We start from the raw sequence: 13,717 nt of genomic DNA on the forward strand, positions 1-13,717 counted from the left end.
CTGCGCCTGGGCGTCCGGAGCCTGTGCTCCGCAACGGGAGAGGCCACAACAGTGAGAGGCCTGCGTACCGCAAAAAAAAAAAAAAAAAACAGACATTGATTTTAAATGATTCAACATATCTTGTTAATACTAGATTGATCAGAATAAATGCACACCTCGGAGATATTGCAGGGCTTCTTTCCAGAGCACCACAATAAAACAAATATTGCAATAAAGTGAGTCACACAAATTTTTTTAGTTTCCCAGTGCATATAGAAGTTATGTTCAGGGGATTTCTCTGGTGGGCCAGTGATTAAGACTCTGTGCTTCCAATGCAGGGGGCTTGGGTTCGATCCCCGATGGGGGAACTAAGATCCCACATGCCGTGCCACGTAGCATGGCCAAAAAAAAAAAGTCATGTTTACACTCTGCTGTAGTCTATTAAGGGTGCAATAGCACTATGTCTAAAATCACAATGTACATACCTTAATTTAAAAATATTGTTTAAAAATGTTAACTATCATCTGAGCCTTCAGTGACCTGTAATCTTTTTGCAATAGTTCCATCAAAGATACCTGATCACAGATCACCATAACAGATAACATAATAATGAAAAAGTTTGAAATATTGTAAGAATTACCAGAATGTGACACAGAAACACAAAAGAGCAAAAGCTGTGGGAAAATCGGTGCCAATAGTCTTGCTCAATGCTGGGTTGCCACAAACACTCAATTTGTAAAAAATGTAATATATGTGAAGTGCAATAAAACAAAGTGCAATCAAACAAGGTATACCTGCATTTTAATGTGGTGATTAACTTTTTTTTAAATTTGAATTTTGCCTCTTTTTTAAACGAGTGATGATATTAGTCATTTACCTTAGTTAGCCTTTGTTTTCTTTTAAGGTCTATGATATGTTACCAGTTTTTGCCCATAAACAGTGTCAGATTGTTAGACAGATCATTCAACAGAGGGAACACACTTACTAGTAGATGAATTGTATTACAGGATGCATTTATTATCTATATTTCTTGTCGGTGTAGTGGTAAATACACTTTACAGTTGGATACACAAAATTAAGTCATTTAATGGATTTGTAGTTCAGTTGATTGAGGTCCACAGGTCTCCGTGCACTGACAATGGTATCACAGCATTGATAAAATGGTGTTTAAAGTTACCTTTACACACGTATATACATACGTACGTAATAAAGAAGTTTCTTCAGATTATTTTAAAGTCGATATATTTTTTTATTGAGAAATTGGGATGTGTCTGCTTATACTAAGTACACAACTTCACATTGCTTTCTATTTCATGCACAAAATAGAACATCCCAGATGCAAAGAACATCATAATAGAGACTAATTTCAGCTGTATCAGAATTTCAATGTAGAAATCAAAAGATTACAACAGTGAAGCTAACTCTAGCAAGCAAAACTATTTGCTACTTTTATGTATTGAGTCATCTTAAAGTTCTTGTGGTCATTTAAAAAATTCACATCTACTTTCCTTCTTTAAAAACGCACCTGCCTTTTTTTGACAAGCCACATCATTTCAGGAAAGAGATCAAATCTTAGGAAAGTAAGTTTGGCTCAAAATGATTTAGTGTTAATAGTTCAGTGTTGTTAGGAGCTTTTGCCAGAATGCAAGGATTTGTTCTGCATTTTTCAGTGTCAGCAGTTTTCTGATTCAAAAATCACAAGCACAGCATTTTTTTTTTAATTGACTCTGTGAGGACATTAGCAAATCTCAAATAAATAGCAGCTCTACATTCTGGAGGAGTTCTGAAAAGCAAGCTGAATTCCAGATGGAACTCTCAAGCTGGACACTGAAATGGAGTTTTAACCAACATTGTGGAAGTTAAGTGATAAACCTTACCAAATATCAGTTATGGTCAGGATATTCTTCTAAGGAAGGGCCTGAATTAAAAATTGATATATATATGTATGTATATATATATATATATATATATACACACACACATATATGATATATATTCATATATATTTATATATAAAATCATATATATGAATAAGAACAATGTTCCTTTTAATGTTTTAGAGTTCTAAATTACTATTACATAATTGCTTACATTTATATTTTTGTGTCCATGAAGATATTTATGTTACAGTCATATTGAACAAACAGGTGTCTTAAATATAATTTCCACATAGAATTATGCAAATTATCTCTCAAATTTGCAAATATGTATATTTCATATATATATTTATATATATATAAACTATATTTATATAGTTTTTAACCTTATTAAGTATTTCCTTGATATTTATAATGCCATAAATACAAAATTAGAAGGGCAAATATTTGGTAGTTATGAATCATGTTTAAAAGCAAGATAGAAACTGTGTTTCTATTTATATATTAATGATTTCTGGAACAAAAATTTTATCCCTAATAATAAAGTGTCATTAAAAAAATGACACAGAGAAATGACTAATGAATGAAGTCATGGAGTACACATATACACATATGCTCTAAAACTAATTTTAAAAATACATTTTTTTTAGAACTTAGGAATATTTTGCCATAAATTCACATATGGGAAAGTAAGGAATGAGGTAAGCTTTTAAGGTCCTAACCCACTAACCCACAGATAGTTGCACAATGGTGGAGTTATATGTTCTGGTGTTTTGTTGTTATATTCTTCAATCCTGATGACTTGCTGCTCGGCTTATTGAATATATCAATTATTTAAGTGATGCTTCCACATTATTCAAAGTTGATTACCTAAGAACACGTTTATTTAGAGCAGTAAGTCAAAAATCAAAGGATCTGGGACTTTTAGAAACAAGAACTATCTACTTGAGGGGGATATTTGCTGAAAAAGATAACACAAACAAGGCTTATATGATATATAAGAGCACAGAATCTGAGGCAGTAAGTGGTCAGGAAAGAAAGATCCACCTGACCTGGATTCCTAGAAATAAGTAAGAGGTGGGTGGTCTGTATCTTGAAGAACAAGATTATAGAGTAATTTGACATTAGACATAATGAAACAAAGCAAAACTTTTTGTAGGAAACTAGCATAAATGAGTTGGTGTCAGGAAGCAATCATTCAATTATAGGAACAGATTTAGAAGGAGGATTCCAGGTCATAAGAAAGAAAGCAACATTCTTTGAAAAAGTCAGGTAAAATGTCAAGGCAAATACTTGAACTCAGAGGGTTGATTCATTAATCCAGTTATGATAACTAGTATCTAAAGTGAAATTTAGCACTATTCAAAAATCCCTGCATGAAAAGATATGTGGGGTATGAATAAATTGTTTGGTGAGAGTAAGAAGGCAAGATACTTAGAGCTAATAACTGTAGAAAAGGAGTCATTAAAATGCAACAAAATGGATAGTTTTCTATTATCTAACAAAGCCAGGGTATGGGAAAGAATTTGGATTAAATTTAAACAATGTAACTGATGCTGGAGATATTTAGGAGTTTTGAAAAATGTTTGAGCAAAACTAAAATGCAATCTGAATGAATTAGACTTAAACCATAGTAAAACAATTAAGGATATCATGTTCTCTGAATATGGAAATACTCAACGTTGAAGAGGGTTACAGAGTCTCAAAATGTCTGATGCTCCTCTATACCATTGAAATATTCTAATTTCAACCGGAAAATTTGACTGTTTTTAGACTTTTGATTTATTCTGTAAAATCATTTTGACAGAATAATATTGGATGCCTTCTGAGATAAATTTTAATGTATTTTAAAGGGAAGATAACTTAAATAAAGTGTAATTGTTTGAACTGACCTCTATAACCTTCATTGTTGGTCGCAGGATATATTTTTTTAGATAAGTGATGGCTGTTAACCTCTAAAGCTCAGGTTCCAGGTTGCCATTTGTCTTGTATTTTTGTTTTCTACTTCTACATTGCACATGCCAAAGTCACTCAAATGATCTCAAATGATTCTCATTCCTATGATTTTATTTGCTAATTGTAAAATGACAACTAGCAATAGGAACAATGTTCATTCTAATGTTTCAGAATTCTAAATAGCTATTATATAACTGCTTATATTAATAATTCTGTGTCCATGAACATATTTGTGTTACTGAACAAACAAGTGTCTTAAATATATTTTCCACATGGAAATTATGCAAATTATCCAAAACAAGTAGAATTAAAGAGCTCAAACATCTGAATTTCTGAGGGTCAATAATATGTGTAAAAATCTGAAGAGAATGTACAGTGCAACACATATTAATAGATACATTTTGTAGAGTAAAACAGAATATAAACATATAAATATGTATAAATACAGAGTCACTATTTAGCTTATAGACTGTTCAGTACTTTCTAAAACATGCATACTTTCACCTTTTAAATCTCCCTACCTTCCTAGATGACACATTTATTCTATTTAGTTGATTTTTTTTATAATGAGATTTAGATAAAATTTAAATGACAGTTTTATCTATTTATTTATTCAATTCCTTTATGGTACACACATAAGAAATAGCTCAAACTGAAAATTATGTACCTGAAGAAAGATAATGAGTTGTCATCAATATGTATTTATACAGTTTGCTAAATCAAGTGATTTATATTTTTCCTCTAGTGTTATTTTTAGAGTCTCAGCAGTGTTACTGGAATATCAAAACAAAACAAAATACAAAAATGGCAAATTTTTCTAGAAAGAAAGTAGTTCATGGAAAAATGTTAACACACTAAGGAATATAGAATTTATATATTCAGTACAGTAATTCACTAAGGATTCGCTATACTATATGAAAAATTCAATATCCTTTTTAAAGTCTGGTTTATATATTTAAAATGTAGTGATCAAATAACTTCTACAATAAGAGGAAATCTCTGCAGATAGCATTAGGTAAGCATCATCTTTTTTGCGAGATGTATATGTCAAGAGGCCTAGACAAATTCTTCAGAGATACTGTTAAGACCAAAATAGAATGAGATGCTAGTATTTTTGAATATTTTCTTTTTCTAAGTTTTGACCAATTCTGTATTTTATTGATAGGAAGCCAATGACAAATTAAGCCAGCAACATGAAATAAAACAGAACATATAAATCTATTTGTGTCATTATTCCAGGGGAAAATACTACCCTAAGCAAGGTCAAAGACCAAATAAATATAACACTATCTTTTATAGCATATTTCTTTCAGTATGACTCCACACACCTTCAAAAATTCACATCTAAATCAGTTTTAACATTGTACAGATGTTGGCATTAAGAAGCTTTATGTTGCCTGTTTGTTTAATCATTACTTATATATTCAGTGGTGGAAATCTGGAATGTTTAAATGTGTTAGTAATATTTTATGTGTGATGTTGTCACGTTATGTTGGAAGCCAACCTGGAGCCTCTGTGCCATGACAGTGTCATGGAACAACACCAAGACAGCGCTGCAGGGCAGTGCTGCGCCCAGGAAGCTGGCTACATCTCTTCTGAGCTGTTTTGTAATTTTGTGCTTCTGCCTTGAAAAAGTACATGGGGGATTGCCAACATTGGAATTGTTGACTCGTCCATTCAGACAAAGCTTCTTGCCCAGAAGAACACAGTGATAGATTAAATTGTGAAAAATATTGTAGATGATTTAGGGGATACATTGTTAAAACCTGTCCATGCGGACCTCTGGGACACATAGGAAAGTTTAGGAAACTTTCTCCTTCATAGTTTCTTTTAATGGCTTGTTACATATTAGCTTGGCTTTGTTATTAGTATCGATTGAATCTACTCTAAGAAAAAACGATGTTTTGCGAACATTTAGAATTATTTTAAGTACATATAGAAATATTAGGTGCAATCTATTATAAATATCTTCTGAGGTTTTAGCTAAGCACCTGATGATGTAATCACTTAGGGTATATAAATCTGACTGTGAGAAAATAAATGTGAGACCATGCTTGCACATACACAGTGTTATTGATTTATTTGACTTCCCCTCGCCGACGCTGTCCATCCCTCGGGTATTCCTGGACCTGCAGGAGCTGGACTCCCGCAACGTTATCTTGTTATTTAGCTGAAAACCCACATAGATAAATTCAATTCTTCTGAATTTCTGTGTACTTTATTTTCTATTTAAATTTTTTGGTACATCAACTACTTTCATATGAAAAATTTCCATTTAGTTTTTCATCCATATTCATGCCAAAGTCATAGTTTTCAAAATGCTTATTCTATATTTCTGTAGCATGTGACAGTAAAATTATGAAATAGAATTAAGGAACAATTTTAACATTAAATTTAATGTAGAAAAAATTTAAAAAGAGAATAACTTATACACAGTATAGAATGCAGTCAACACATAGAACTTTTTTTGAGCATTAAAATACTTCAGAAAAATCTTCACATTCGTTTCACTATTAGAGTTTCAGAAGTGTTTTTTCCATGAAGAAAATATATGAAAATTATATATTCATAAAATAGAAAATACAATTGTTATTAAGTTTCAAATAAATTATTAATTATTCCCATTTTAATGTAAATTTTTTTTTCTGTTTTTAAAATAACTTTTATGTCTAGAGATGTCTGTCCTGTGCTCAGTGGAATAGAAGAAACATTGACCTAGTATTCAAGAGATCTGAGCTAGTGCCCTAATAACATTTCACTAAATAGCTGACTAATTTGGGGTATTCCAACATCTCTTTTCCAAATGCCAACAAATTGGAAAAGGTAATTTCTGACCTCCTTTTCAACTCTGATTCTTTAGCACATTAGGAAAATTACCATGGTTTCTTTTTTTGCAGTTCATGACCACACATATTTTGATGTTATTTTTCCATTTTACTCCTTTTATAACGACACATTATTTATTTATTTATTTATTTATTTATTTATTTATTTATATTTGTTGAGTTTGTCTAACTGGTATGTGTTATGCATCATATTGTACATAATACAGAGAGTAAAGTATCTAAGTTACATGTGGAAAGAAAAGGTCCCAATTAAAATTGGGTGAGAAAGATAAGTCTCTTGATTCCTTCTAAATTTCCTCTGTGTCTACTGTTGCCAGTGCTGATCTTGCCTAGTATCACCCACATTTTTAAATACCATCTACATTCTGATGATTTTCTTAAATTTATATCACAAGTGCTTCTTTTTTTTTTCATTTCTATAATTTTTTGAAGTATAGTTGATTTATAATGTGTTAATTTCAGGTATATAGCAAAGTTATTCATATATATATATATTCCTTTTCAGATTCTTTTCCCTTATAAGGTCCTACAAACACTTCTGTTTTGAACTCTAAATGCAAATATTTCCTCTTGATAAGAATTTAAAATTAGCAGAATTATTAGTTAGATTTATTCCTAGGTATTTCATTCTTTTGATACAATTTTAAATGGGATTTTTTTTTTTTAATTTCTCTTTCTGATAGTGTATGGCTAGTGTATAGAAGCAGATTGCTGTCTCTAATGTGGGCAGACCTCATGTGATCTGTTAAAGGCTTAACTAGAAAAAAAAAAATGCTGATCCTTCCCCAAATAAAGGAGAATTTTTCCTTCCTGAGAGCTCTCAGACTGGGGCATTACTTTTTTCTTGCCCCCAGAATTGAACTGAAAGTTTAGCTCTTCCTGCCAGTCTTCCAACTGGAACTACATCAGCTCTCTTGGTTTCAGGGTTGAGGAAACAGATGGGAACGAAACCCTCAGCTCTCCTGGGTCTCCAGCTTGCTGACTTATCCTGTAGATCTCGGGAATTGTCAGCCTTCACAATCTTGTGACCCAATACCTTATAATAAATCTATCTAAAGAGATTTATTTTTACATATAATAACAATAATAATTTATTATTGCCTCTATAGCTGTATGTATTCTATTAGTTCACTTTCTCTGGAGGATCTTGACGAATATATGCAGTAAAAATTTTTATCCTATTTCTGTAAGAGAAAAGAAATAAAGAAAAAACTATATTCTGTATTTTCTATTTTCTCTTAAGGACTTAAATTAATCATGTAAACTCTGCCACTAAGTGGAGAACAATAAATTTAATGGGGAAAATATAAGCATGTCTTCCATGCCAAGACAAGATTCCAAATGATTTTCAAAGATAATAAAATGTATTATTTAAACAATAAATCTTATATAAATAATAAACATAAAATTGAAAATAAATAAAATTGGTATATAAAATTTAATTTAACAAATGTGTATTGATTTGCCAAAAGAAGAAGAAGCTGAGAGTTGCCAGTGGGTACTGGGTGGTGAAGAAGGATGTAAAGGATCATCATTTGGAAAGTGGTAGAATCAGGTGATTGAATTTCACATGGAGATTCAATACCAAAATCAGGGACCCTTCGTGATAAAAATATTTTCCTTGAGACTTTGACAAATGCAATCCCCTGACATGAAAATCACTCTTAGTGTTTGCGTGGTAGAATCAGGTGATTGAATTTCACATGGAGATTCAATACCAAAAACAGGGACCCTTCGTGATAAAAATATTTTCCTTGAGACTTTGACAAATGCAATCCCCTGACATGAAAATCACTCTTAGTGTTTGCACACACACACACACACACACACACACACACACACACACACTTTGTGAGTTTTTCAAAATATGGCATGCAGTTCAAAATTTTTCATATGATATTGTCTGACAAAAAAAGTTTGGAATTAGTAAATTGGAGCTGTTTTGCTTGAAATTGTGATGATAAAACTTTACTTCTTAAAAAAATCATTTAACTTGCTTTATAAGTAAAATATTTTAACAAAATAACAACAAAACCCATCTCCAAAAATCTTTAAAGGGTCACTATTTCAAAAAGTATTGGAATAAACAATTGTTATGTAGGTAAATCTGTTTATATATATATATATATATATTTAATTTCCTAATATTTCCCATCATGAAAATAAGGACTGAGGATATCTAGCATAGTGTCAAATTTTATTGTTAGGAAGTTGTCAAAAAAGCTGCTTTGTTAAGGAAGAAAATTTTGTGTAGATCAGCTTGGGTCTCAGCTCTAACAGTATTTTCCCATGACCTTTTTCACCTGATGACTATTTATTACAATATATGGGGTATTCCTTTCAAAATAATCCCATATCTGTTCTTGAATCATTGGCACTTAAAAGTCTTACCCCTGTTTAATTTTGTTGCCTGTGTCTTCTAATTTTCTCCATGTGTCTGCTTTAACTCTTGCATTAGAGTTCTTTAGAGAAACAGCACCAAATTTTACCAAACCAAAGAGAACATAATCTTCTATGCATTTATCCTAAACTACTTAGGAATTTAGTGGCAATCTTGAATGTCTCTTCAGTCTAATATCCATAATAAAGTTGGTACATTCTGGGGAATAGTACAAAATCATAACTGGTTTATATCAAAGCTAGTTTAAAATCAGCCGATTCTGAGAGTTTCCTGGGTTGGTCATGGCTGAGATAAATCTATAGGCAAGGAAAAGAAGTTTGGCTGAAGTGGGTGGTACTTGCAAGGAATAAAATGTCTTTTGTCTCATAACACAATAACTAGTTCATAAATTTTGCAGCCAGAGCAAAAGTAGCCATTGTATACATTTTTTTCCTCAGTTGGTTATGACTGTTCTTTTAAAATCAAACCTTACCTGAATATAGTATTCTAGAAAGCTGTGACAGAACAGGTTTTAGGAAGACATACAGAGTGTGATGTTCTCAGTGCTTCAAATTTAGAATAATGACCTTCATTTTAGATTTAGCTGACATTTTTTATGACTGGCACTTGCTAATTCTGTCTAAAATGTAAAAACCTTCTTTTGTCCTATATACATAAAAAGCATAGTATGAAGGCAGAAAAATTTAAAATATATATATATATATGGTACACACAGCCCTGCCAGGTTGTAATGTAGTAGAATGTCTTGCTCTGTTTCTCATTCTTTATTCTCCTATTGGCCAGGCTACAGCAGGCCACTCAACTGCTTTTAATGACTTTCATTATTCCCTCTTATTTTCTAGGTTAATGACATACTGAAAGTGCTAATGGAATAAAATTTTCAAATAGCTCACATACCGTTCATGAAAAAGGCAGTATGTTTTATTTTATATGCATATAATTTTTCTCCTAGCGGATTAGCTGCAACATTTTGCTGCTTTGTAATTTCTCAATTTAATTGAGGAAGTAAAAAAAAGAAAAAAAAAAAAAAGAAAAAGCACGGTCTCCCAATGTGAAGTTGTAGCTACAAAAGTGGTCACACTTCACCCACTTCATCCCCAAAACTGCAAGGAGTGTTATACAGTCTGGGAAAGGAAGTGCAGAGAATTTGATTCTCAGCTACTTCACTTTTTAAAAAAATCTGTGATAAATAATCCAAGTTATGAAGACACACTAATTACAGTCAACACAGGGCCAGGAAACGTGTATGATTCAATTCTTAACAGACATCAAGTTTTTCTACCCTGAGTTTTATGAGTCATTTTTTCAAGTAACAATTATAGAAGAAACATTCAATTAAATGATATCTAAAAATTCCAAAGAAGACATTTTACTTGTTTAATTAAAGCACACATTAACATGAACAAGAAACGATACCATTTCTGAGTATGCCTTTTTGAATCATATATTCTGTTTCTTAGTCTCTTTCATGGTACAGAGGAAATTGATGCATTTGGAGTGTTTTAAAGTAAGTACAATAAATTGAAGAAGGAAAGAGTATACAACACAGTCAAGTCTTAAGGAAAACTGGGGATGACTTCAAGCAGGTCTCCCAGAATCTAGAACATTTTTGTCAATGCAGTAGTAGTTCAAGATATAGCTCAGCCCCAGGAGCCCATTATTTTGTTTCTTTAGCAGCAGTTGAATGTTATGAAAATGTCTTAAATCAGTTTCTTTAGAAGCAGAGCTTGAGCTGGTGCTCTCCACGGGAGTCATATTAAAGAAGTATTCTCAGGAGAAGGGGACTGAGGGAAGCAGGACAGGCCAGGAAAAGAGGCTAAGCCAAGATGTGGTCTGTACTAGAGAAGAGCTTGAGCCTGGTGCTGCAGGGCCCTGTGGAGCATTATTTACATCAAGGAGGTAGTCCAACCGTAAAGCCAGGAGTTAGACTTCTGTACCCCATGCTCCTGAGAGTTACTAGCCTTGAACCCTTTGGCATAATATCATTTCCCTCTAAGGAGGCTAGTGAGAGCAATTTTTCAAAGAAGATGACACATGTGAGACCTTGGCACCCAAGATTTATAGTAGCCAGTTGATGAGTGTGCTGTCCTGGGGAAAGGAATCCAATCCATTTAAATAGCCCCCATTCCAGATAGGTCAGCTAGGTTAGGAAGACTAACTTAGTCTTGGTAGACTAGATCATTGACCATAATCAATCAGGTGATTGATTGATTGATTGTCTTTGTGTCAGGGGTTCACCTTTGAAATTTAGTAGACGTGTAATTTAGCATACCACAAAAAGAATTTTGATTCCAACCCTCTAAATTTGCTTTTTTTCCTGGTCTTCTTAATCTCAGTAAATTACTTATTCTTCTGGCAGATGCACAGAACAAACACCTAGAAATCACACTTTTCTCCTCCTAATACTCTTATGTAAACTATCAGTTAAGCCTTGCTTAATTGTATTCATTTTATTGTTAAGTTACTCCCTTGCCCTATAGTACTTAATGTCTTTGAAAGTAATGACTTTGCCTATCTTAAATATCTTACTATGATCAATGTCAAACATGTTTGGCACTCAACAAACACATTTACTTAACAAATTTGGAAAGCTCTCAAAGATTAATTCCTATATTTTAATTTTGATAGGAATGCTCAAAAATATCTATTTATATGGTCAGTCATTAGTGAATAACTGTAGAAATGAAACGTTGCTTCATATTTCCTTTATCTTCTCTGTGACAGATTTTGTGTCATCATCAAAAATAGTGTAAATATTCCCTTTAGTGCTTAACTCTTGGTCTGTGATCATTTAATTACATAGATTCTGAAAACACTTCTAAGTTTTTAAATCAGCTTCCTTCACTAATCAGTGTATAATTTTCAGCTTAAGATATCCCACAGGATTGGAAAAGATAAGCAAAGAAGAATTCATTAACAATCTATAATATTATGCTATGAAAACAAAAAGCAGATTTTTATGTCTCTGTGGAAAGTACATTAACAACACAATTTAATTTTTGCATTTGTTCTCTAAGCAAAACACATAATTCACACAGGACTGCTTTCTTTCTGAAAGCATATTCTAATCTTCATACCAGGAAGTCATTCCTCATCTTAATGTTGGCATGTGTGATGCATTAACACATAGAACATGAAGCTTACATTTCCTCCTGATCTCCTATTATGTCACTTAGTCTTCTCAGGAGATACCTATCTTGAAAATATGGGAAAGAGAGACAAATGACAACTTCAAAGACAGAGGCATGTTTGTTGGGTTTTCACCCTAAGACATATACTGGATGTAATTACACTAAGTGAAAAACATAAAATATATCTCCTTCCAAGTAGGAGCACAAAGAAAAACAACACAAAATTAAGCGAGGAAAAAAAAAATCTTTGAACATTCATATTTTAATTACAAACTTACAAAGATAAAACCACCATTTGAAATACTTTCTGTAAAGTCATATTGTTAAAAATAAATAAATGGGACTTCCCGGGTGGCACAGTGGGATGCAGGGGACACGGGTTCGTGCCCCAGTCCGGGAAGATCTCACATGCCATGGAGCAACTAAGCCCGTGCGCCACGGCCGCTGAGCCTGCGCGTCCGGAGCCTGTGCTCCGCAACGGGAGAGGCCACAGCAGTGAGAGGCCCGCGTACTGCAATAAATAAATAAATAAATAAATAAATAAATAAATGAAATTAAGTTGCTTGAGTAGCAGGAAATTCAATTTCAGATGGAAACTGTCAGCCTGATCTCATCCATCTTTCCAACAAGGATATCAATCACTGTTTCTTCCCTGCCTTCAGTATTACTTTTCTTACTTCCAGCCTCTTGTGCTGGTATAGTTAGCTGAATTTCATTGCTTCTGCCTTACTTGTGTTTTCAAAAGCTGTGTAAAGGACAGAAAACAAAAAAGAAAACACAACTCTGTTGCCCTTAATATTCGTGCAATAAAGAGTCTTAGGATAGTTAACAGTTGAAATAGGATTCCACTACGGCAGCAGCAGGGTTCGTGGCAAGAATCATGGCTTGCAGGCCACCCCGGGCAGTCTCATCTTCCTGCAGCTTGTAGACCCTCAAGCTGAGGAGCTGTTTCAAGCACACAGCCTTAAGAGAGTAAGGTGTTCTTGAGACCATCTGTACCGAATCCGTGACTGAACCAAGTGAAGACCTCTATGTAAACGTTTAAGATTCTGGAAGCACATGCAGAGACCTACTCTTTTAGCCACTGGCTGCTGGAGACAGCCACGTAGACAAATTGCTACCAAGTCAGCCTGTTCTAGCTGAACAGCTATTGTACACCCTCATAATCTGACTTCATAATGGAGACTGCCACATTCACTGGAGACATTTGCTAAGTGCATACTTGACACTCATCTTTCCAGGAACTGAGATTCAGAAATAAAACATGGAGAGTTGAGGAAGATGGTGGAAGAGTAAGATGCGGAGATCACCTTCCTCCCCACAGATACATCAGAAATATATCTACACGTGGAACTGCTCCTGTAGAACACCCATTGAACACTGGCAGAAGACCTCAAACGTCCCAAAAGGCAAGAAACTCCCCACGTACCTGGGCAGGGCAAAAGAAAAAAGAAAAAACAGAAACAAAAGAATAGGGACGAGACCTGCACCAGTGGGAGGGAGCTGTGAAGGAGGAAAGGTTTCCAC

Source organism: Physeter macrocephalus, chromosome 8, assembly GCF_002837175.3.
Source record: "Physeter macrocephalus isolate SW-GA chromosome 8, ASM283717v5, whole genome shotgun sequence".
Classification (NCBI taxonomy): domain Eukaryota; kingdom Metazoa; phylum Chordata; class Mammalia; order Artiodactyla; family Physeteridae; genus Physeter; species Physeter macrocephalus.